Raw genomic sequence first — 9173 nt, forward strand, 5'->3', positions numbered from 1 at the left:
CGCCACTGCTCTGCGGCCACGGGCAGTCGGAAGGCTCTGCTGCCACCTGCCCCCGCGAAAGCAGCAGACCTAGACTCTGCATGTGGGGAATGGCTGACGCATGGGGCCCTGGGCCCACACAGAGCCTGGGAATTCGCATCCAGACCTCTAAAAACACCGAGGAGGTAGGCTCGGATGTTGGAAATTCTTTATTGCAAGAAGGCAGCCAAGAATGTCGTGTTCCAGAACCAGCATAGCAGGGGGCACCCCGCGCGGAACCAGTAGGGAAGCCGTTCTGATCCCGGGGCAAGAGCGGATGGAGTTAGGACCAGCGGTGCTGTGGAAACGCTGAGGGAGCCCCAGGTAGGCTTGAGGTGTGATCTGCAGGTAGACCCTGTGGCGAGGACTTCCCAATGTCTTGGATATGGGGGGAGCGGGAGAAGAGAATCAGGATGGCCCCTGAGTTGTTGCCTTCTGGTCTATAGATATTGTTACCCTGTTTTTTCCTAAGAAAAGAAAGGAGATATTTCATCGAGCAGCAGGATGGAATTTTGAAATTAAACAATTCCTGGGAAACAGAGGCTATGTAGGATCTACCGACCTGTTGCCTGGCTTATCAGTTATCCAGAAATTCCTGTGTCGGCTTTCCATAGAGATATTAATTATTCCCAGGTATGCAGGGCATGATGAAAGGGAGCCATTTCTTTCCCTGTCTCCCATCACCCCTCTATCCTTCCCTCTAAACAGGCTATTTTGAGTTTCTACTCCTCTGTGACAGAAGTGCTAACAGGCTGTGAAATGGCCGAGAGGCAGAGGCTGAGGGAGGTCGCAGGAGAGGCCCCATCCTTCCTGGGCGCCTGCAGGAAGCAGGACTCCCGCGCTGCACCCGGCTGGCCGTGCACCAAGCTCTTCATGGGCATGGTGGTGCATTTAGTGAAGGGGACGCAGAACAATCAACCCAGGGGCTTCTGGGTCTGCCTTCGGCTCATATAGAAACACTGTCCAAAAAATAACTCGGTTCTATGGACCATGAGCCATCAAAGTCTGCTTCGCTGCCTTGGAAGTTGGAGTCAGGCAAGGACGGCAAATCAAGTTAGATGCAGAGAAAGGGCCAGAAACCCCCATTCTCTGAGGTTTATATCTGGATGACTTCTCCCAGGGTGTCCACATTCTTTAGAAAGACCAAAGGACCAGGCAGTGTTTTTCCAGAGTAGTGGGGCCCCACATTTCTTCTAGAAATGTCTTTCTTGGAGCACCTGGTTGGCTCAGTCCATTGAGCCTCTGTCTTCGGCTCAGGTTATGATCCTGGGGTCCTGGGATGGAGCCGCCCGTCATTGGGCTCCCTGCTCAGCGGAGAGTCTGCTTCTCCCTCTCTCTGTTCACGTGCTCTCTCTCTCTCTCTCACACATAAATAAATAAAATATTTTAAAAAAACAAAACCAGAAACGTCTTTCTTATCACTCCTTAATTCACACCATGGAGGCCAGGGCCCTCCACCACTGCCATTGGGGTTGGCCTTGTTCTGGTGTTGGTTTCTCACCATTCCCACATGTATACCGTGATTTCAACACCTGTCACTTAGCTGAGAGTTCCCTCCCCTGTATGTTTCTGATGCAAGTGGCCACCAGAGAGGCCCCTGGGAGGCCTGAAGCGTGGAAGTGGTGCAGTTAGCCGTTTTGCGGCTCACACTCGTCTGCTGCCTCGTCTTGTTGGCTTGAGGCAAGGACCAGGCCTTACAACTGCCCTATCCCCTCCTGGTCCCCCTCCAGTGACATCACCTCCTGGGCCAGGTGTATGTCTTCAGCTCTGTGATGAAGGGCCCTGCTCCCGAAGGATACCCATACTGCTAATGCCAGAGGCGACAAGCGCTGTCCTGGGTCTCAGACCATCTTCGTGCTGTTCCAGCCTGTTCCCGACCGCCCCCACTCTACCTCTGTGTTTACCTTTGGTTCCTAGGGCTGAGATTGAAATGCTTGGACTTTCCCATGTAACAGAGATGTCTGTTATTTCACGTGCTGCTGCCTGGGTCACACCTGAGTTTATGATCAGTGATGAGATGACTCAGGGTGGGACCATCTGACCAGGATGGGTTGGTGGGGGGGACTGGTCAACTAGAAAGACCAACTACAGGGTGTTGGATATCTGAGCCAGCCTGACCTCTGGGGAGGGTATGGGGCTGAGGCTGAGCTGAATTACATGGCTGATGATTCAGTTGATCACACTTATGCGATGAAATCCCGATTAGAACTCCGCGCACTGCGGGCACCTGGGTGGCTCAGTGGGTTAAAGCCTCTGCTTTCAGCTCAGGTCATGATCTTGGGGTCCTGGGATCGAGCCCCACATCGGGCTCTCTGCTCATCAGGGAGCCTGCTTCCTCCTCTCTCTCCGCCTGCCTCTCTGCCTACTTGTGATCTCTCTCTCTCTCTTTCTCTGCAAATGAACTCCACGCACCGAAGTCCAGTGGACGTTCCTAGCTGGAGAACACGTTGATGTGCTGGGATTCACACTGAGGGCAGAGCGCACTGACGATGCCCTGAGCCCATGAGGAGAGAGCATCAAGTTCCATGGTCGGGACTGTACATGTCTTTCCCTTTGTTCCCGATCCGTGTCCTTTGCAGTAAACTGTGATCATATATATAACACTTTCCTGAGCTGGGTAAGTTCTGAACCTAAATGTGTCGTGGGAACCCCCGCAGTTATGTACCATTTGGTCAGACACACAGGTGGTCCGAGGACCCCCCTTGTGATTGACGTATGAGGGGGTGGCAATCTTATTATTATTTAAGGAAACCTGTGGGGTCAGACACTAACTCCAGGTGGTCGGTGTCAGAACTGAGTCACCGCAGTCGATACCAGATTAACATTCTTCTTAGCTTTCCGAACGCCTGCCCGGAGGATTTCAGGCTCCAGCATCAGAGACGGCGGCTGCTAACCGGCTCCCACAATCGCGTAAGGTCAGATTTCCGTGCAGGAGCGGATGGATGGTGGCCCAGCCTCTCGGACGGAACTCTGACTGATCCACATGTCACATCCGCTGGCACCCCCCCTGCCTTCTGTCCCCGGGGCACTCTTTACTCTCCACCCAAGCCCTCCGATCATTTATTACCCGCCTGCCATTTCCCAGTTACCTGGGTGTCACGGAGGGAAGGGCGCCATCCGGTCACACAAACGCTGGACAGAGGAATATTGCAGCGGTGCTGCAGGGCAAGGACAGAGCCTGGGCAAATCTGGGCCAGCTTGAAGGAATCCAGCATTCCTCTGGCTTTGGAAGCACGAGAGACTGCTATGGGCTAGAAGCTGGGTGAGGTCTTAGCGGGAGCCTTTCTTTCCTCAGAGTTTTTCTGGTGCTCGCTGTCCCACGTAGCCAGCCTTGGGCTTGTGTGTGCTTTTCCTCCTGGCTTGACTTCCCCTTGCCTTTCGGGATCTTTCTCGGCTACGCTGCTGTACGGATCATGGCAGTTGCTGGATGTTCAGGGGGCAGCTCTGTGCCAGGGTGTTGCCATGCATTATCTCTAAGGCTTGCAGACCACACGTTGGTATTATTGTTATTATTATTATTATTTTTTTTTTTTAGTAAGATAAGTGTCTTTTAATCCCCATCACCTATGTCACCCATCTCCCGATCCACCTCCCCTGGTAACCATCTGTTTGTTCTCTGTAGTTTAGAGTCAGGTTTTTGGTTTGTCTCCACACGTTGGCATGAGCCCCACTTTACAGATGGGAAAACTGAGGTTTCTAAAGCCACACACGCTCTAGGCACAGAAGCATACAGATGAGTGCCAGTGGCAGAGCAAGGATCCGAACTCAGACGTCTCTGGCTCGAAGGCCCATCCTGTACCCTCACCTCTCATGGACGCTCCTTCGACACAGGAGAGACACCTCTGAGTCCCCGTCACACGGTGCCGCTGTCTCTCGCATTCGCAGAATTCACCTCCTGCCTCACCATCCCCGCCTCCTTATCTGGCCCCTTTTCTCTCAGGGGACAGAGATGCAGAGGGGAGAAAGGTTTTCCTTGCTTGCCCTCGGTGCGGGCAGATCCCCAGGTATTTTTAGCAGCCCGGGAGGACTCGGAGTAAAACGCGCTCAGGTTTTGAACTTGCCTTGTCAGCCCTGCCTCCTGAGTCCCCCCGGCTAAAGGTTTACGGTCGCCTCCGAGCAGCTTTGCTGATGCAGCCGGTAATGTTTATAACCACAATCAAGCACTCCGAGAGCCGCAGCACTGATTTCTCGCCCATCTCTACCCTGTAGCAGAAGATTTTTCAATTGAGTAGGTTCGTCTCATGCACAACATTAGTTTTAAAATAGCTCTAGCCCGGCTCTGAGGATTGCACAGGGATTTGTACTTGAAGTCATGGAAATACATTTATTTTACCTTCCTCTCACTCCCTCTTTGAGGGATTTTAATACATCATGCAGGAGTATTTCTCACATGTCAGGAAAAAGACCGGCTCTGCGGTGAAGACAAAGAACTGTGTGTGTTGCGTTTGTTGACAGAGAAGAGCTCCGTTTGGGCTCACCCTGTGGGCCCCCCAGGGTCCCTAATTAGGGAGTTCCTAGTGCTTGACCCCCCGGGTTGGGGGATCAGCGGGGAGTCTGCAGCAGTGGTGGTGATCTGCCTGTAATTTAAATGCCGGATGCGGGGTGGGCCGGGGGCAGGTGCATGGGAGAGGCGCCTCCCGGCCAGTCTCCATGTAGCAGGAAAGACAAGGTGTTTCTTGGTCTGACTCGGGCCCTGCAGACAGTGTCGCCTAAGCCTCCATCGGCAGGCCCGGCCACCTGCAGATACCCCTGGATAGTGTTTCTGCATCCTGAAGTCCTGGGAAAGCCGTTGCTGGCCAGAGGGTGTATTCATTTCCTCTGGCTGCTTAGCCACTAGCTAAGCGGCTTAAGGCAACGCAACCGTGTCCTCTCACCGTTCTGGAGGGCAGAAATCCAAGATCCATTTCACTGGGCTAAAATCAAGGCATTGGCAGGTCAGGTTCCTTCCGCAAGCTCTGGAGGAACCTGTTTCCTTGCCTTTTTGTCACCTTCCAGTGGCCACTTATAGTCCTTGGCCTGCAGCCCCTCGCTCCACTTTCAAAGGCTGTGGCTCTGGTGCCTGCTCTGTCGGCACGTCGTCTCCTCGGTCTGATCTCCCGCCTCCCTCTTGTAAGGACCCCGTGATGACCTCCGAACCACCTTGATAACCTAAAAGATCTTCCTCACATCAGGATTCTTTTTTTTTTTTTTTTTAAAGATTTTATTTATTTATCTGACAGACAGAGATCACAAGTAGGCAGAGAAGGGCAGGCAGAGAGAGAGGAGGAAGCAGGCTCCCCACTGAGCAGAGAGCCCGATGTGGGGCTCGATCCCAGGACCCTGAGATCATGACCTGAGCCGAAAGCAGAGGCTTTAACCCACTGAGCCACCCAGGCACCTCTCACATCAGGATTCTTAGCTTAAATGCATCTGCTGTCCTTTTTGCCACATAAGGTGACATTCTGACGTGGCAGGGATGAGGGAGGATGCGGACCCTACTGCTGAGCCTGCCTCACTGCATAATTGTCCTCCACAGGGGTCATACCAGTTACCTTGCCACCAGCAGTATAAGGGCATGCCTGTTCCCGTGCCTTACCAATACAACTTTGTCAAAATGATCTTGACAAATTTGAGGATATGAAAAATCACACTCAGTGTACTTTGAATTCATGTGATTCTTTTTTTTTTTTTTTAAAGATTTTATTTATTTATTTATTTATTTGACAGAGAAAGAGAGATCACAAGTAGGCAGAGAGGCAGGCAAAGAGAGAGGGAGGAAGCAGGCTTCCTGCTGAGCAGAGAGCCCGATTCGGGGCTCGATCCCAGGATCCTGAGATTATGACCTGAGCCAAAGGCAGGGGCTTAACCCACTGAGCCACCCAGGCACTCCTGAATTCATGTGCTTCTTATGAGTGAGGTAGAGAATATATATATATGTTCCAGAGCCATCTGTATTTCATTTTTGGTGTACTGTATTGTCATATACTTTGCCTGCTTTTTGGGGGGAGGTGTTTTTTATGGGGAGGAGTTGGCCTTTTCAGCTCTTTGGGTTGAATTACAAAGAGACGGAAGCCCAGTCACCTTAAATAGCTCGCTCATGGCTACGGGCAGGTGGACAGCGGGGCCAGGACCGAAACCATCCCTGATTTTCAACTTCGTCTGTGTCTCATCAGCCGGCAGCTAGGGGTAGATAGCTCTCTGTCGAACGACACATTAGGGGTAACAAGCAAACCATTTATATTGGGCTGTACTTGAGCCATTTTCAGGAACTTTTTTTTTTTAAGGATTTTATTTATTTACTTGACAGAGAGAGAGAGATCACAAGTAGGCAGAGAGGCAGGCAGAGAGAGAGGGGGAAGCAGGCTCCCTGCTGAACAGAGAGCCTGATGCAGGGCTCAATCCCAGGACCCTGAGATCATGACCCGGGCCAAAGGCAGAGGCTTAACCCCCTGAGCCACCCAGGCGCCGTAGGAACTTTTGTGTTTGTTATTTCATTTTTACCTTCCTAGGTATTCTTATCCCATTTTACACATGGGGAAACTGAGGCTCAGAGAGACTTAAGAGCCTGGGCTGCAGTCACATGACCGATGAGTGCAAACCTTCATCCCTGTGTCCTCAGACATCTGTGGGTTAAGTCTTTCAGACACCACCTTAAATTCGTTTGCACCCTATCTGTGCATCCCTATACAATTATTTATTTACTATAATTTTTAAATTGACTCCCTCTAAGAACTTCACCCCATTCTAACCAGCCACAGTCATAAAATCGCAAGTCTGATGTGCCTCCTGTATTTATTCCCGATTCCACACACTGAAAATTTTCTGTGTGCGCATTAAAATTCTCTCCTTTAAGTAGTATAAGTAACTGCATATTTTGGATACATTGCATTAAGTTTGTAAGACCTGATGGGAAATGACAGGCCCTCATGATAGCTGCCCTTTATTAAGCACCTGTTAAATGCCAGATGCTTCATTTAGTCCTTATAGCAACCTCAAGAGACTAGGTTTTTCTCATCTGTGGAACAGGAAATGGAGGCTCAGAGACGTTGGTTGACTTACCCAAGGTCACACAGCCATCCAGTGGCAGAGCTGGGATTTGAGCTCAGGTCTTTCTGACTCAGAAGCTCATGCATTGACTCCAGACCTGCATTGCCACTGTCCCCCGAGCCTGGGCCCTCATCTGCTATTTGCAGAAGCAGGCACGAGTGCTGGTTAGGAGGCGGGTGCTCCATGAGATGGACAAACACAATGAACCCATTTATGAGCCAGGAAAGGGGAGAAGTTACACGATCCCCTAAAGTCACCCAGTAAGTAAGGAAGCTGCATAGCCAAGAATAATAAAATAATATTATTTCAGGAGACTCAAACTCAGTGAACCTAAGAGCTTCCCAGGGCCCCATGGTACTCTGGCCGTCAGAAGGTGTTTCCCAGGCTGTGACCCTACAGAAGCAATGCTTCCCACCACGGGAGAGGTCTGGGTGCACCACTTGGACAGTGTGGGAGTCAGTCAGACTGCCAATGTGAGCTCAGAACACCTCGAGCATTTTCTCTTCATGATTCTATTCAGATAATAGCTTGATTACTTTTTTCCATCAAGGGTATGGCACTACATATTTTGTCTTTGTAAAAATAATACAGATTTTGCCTAATGGAACGCTTCCAGGGTTACTGGGAAGAGGAATGGATTAGCATTCAAAAAAGCACTTTTGAATCCCAGACAGGCTGAAGTGGAGGGCAAGTCTATTGTTATTCACCTGACAATAGTAATTGATTGGAGGTGGGGGGTTCCTTGATAACCTTTGGGTTTTGCTATGAAAAACCCGTGGAACAAAAGGTTGCTATTTCCCCTAGGCATAAAGACAATGCTTTCTCTCTGACCTCCACTTCAGCCGGTTCCCTGGTATTTTCCACTCCAGGATTCCGGCCGCCAATGTGACCTCCACGATCCGAGTAGATTCCTCCAGCCTTCCCCATAGACTGCGGACTGTCGGAATGACGCTGTCGACGGAAACACAGCTGGTTCAGTTTGAAACTTGGAGAGCTAAAAACTCGTGTCCACACAAGAGCCTGCTCATGGATGTTTATAGCAGCTTTATTCATTATTGTCAAAGCTTGGAAGCAACCGAGAGGCCCCTTCAGAAGGGGGATGGGTAAAGAAACCATGGTCCAGGGGTGCCTGGGTGGCTCAGTGGGTTAAGCCTCTGCCTTTGGCTCGGGTCACGATCCCAGGGTCCTGGAATTGAGCCCCGCATCGGGCTCTCTGCTCAGCGGGAAGCCTGCTTCCCCCTCTCTCTCTCTCTGCTTGTCTCTCTGCCAACTTGTGATCTCTGTCTGTCAAATAAATAAATAGAATCTTAAAAAAAAAAAAAAAAAGAAACCACGGTCCATCCACATGATCGAATAGGACTCAGCGCTCAAAGGCAATGAGCTATCAAGCCATGAAACAGACATGGAAAAAGCCTAAATGCCTATGACTAAGTGAAAGAGAAGTCTGAAAAGTCTGAAAAGGCTCTGTGCTGTAGGATTCCAGGTATGGGACCTTCTGGAAAAAACAAAACTGTGCAGAGAGTAAACAGCAGATCAGGGGTGGCCGGGGTGGGGGTGGGGTGGGGGTGGGTGGGATGAACAGGAGAGCACAGAGGATTCCAAGAGTAAGGGCAACAAACCTATTCTACAAGAGACCATTATGATGGCATGTGTCATTGTGGATTTGTCCAGACCCTTAGGATGTACGCCAACTACCAAGAATGAGCCCAACGGTAACGATGGCCTCTGGGTGATAACGATGTGTCAGTGGAGGCTCATGATTGTAACAAAGATACCATCTGCTGAGGGGTGTTGGTGACTAGGCTCTGTGTGTAGGAGAGAAGGGAGTATTACCTGGGAACTCCTCATACCTTCTGCTCAACAATGCTGTGAACCCAAGTCTCCTCTAAATACTAAAGTCCAGGGGTGCCTGGGTGGCACAGTCAGTCGGGCATCTGCCTTTGGCTCTGGTCCTGGTCCTGAGCCTGGCCCCGGGCGCCCTGCTCAGCACGGAGTCTGCTTCTCCCTCTCCCTCTGCCTCCCTCCAGCCCCTCTCCTTCTCTTACTCCCTCCCGCTCTCTCTCATATAAATAAATCAAATCTTAAAAACAAGAAACAAAAAACTTGGAGGGTAGGCTCCTGGAAATGCC

General features: G+C 50.8%; 1 protein-coding gene across 1 annotated transcript in view; it reads left to right on the forward strand.

The window, feature by feature from the left end:
• The window catches only part of SPRING1 (SREBF pathway regulator in golgi 1), an 89348-nt gene extending 81146 nt beyond the window's left edge, over window positions 1-8202 (forward strand). Inside the window, exon 6 of the transcript XR_006383964.1 lies at window positions 7914-8202. The gene's annotated coding sequence lies outside the window, so the exon portion shown is untranslated. The remainder of the gene's footprint in view (window positions 1-7913) is intronic.
• The last annotated feature ends 971 nt before the right edge of the window (window positions 8203-9173 follow it).

The sequence above is a fragment of the Neovison vison genome, chromosome 3 (assembly GCF_020171115.1).
Source record: "Neovison vison isolate M4711 chromosome 3, ASM_NN_V1, whole genome shotgun sequence".
Taxonomy (NCBI): Eukaryota; Metazoa; Chordata; class Mammalia; order Carnivora; family Mustelidae; genus Neogale; species Neogale vison.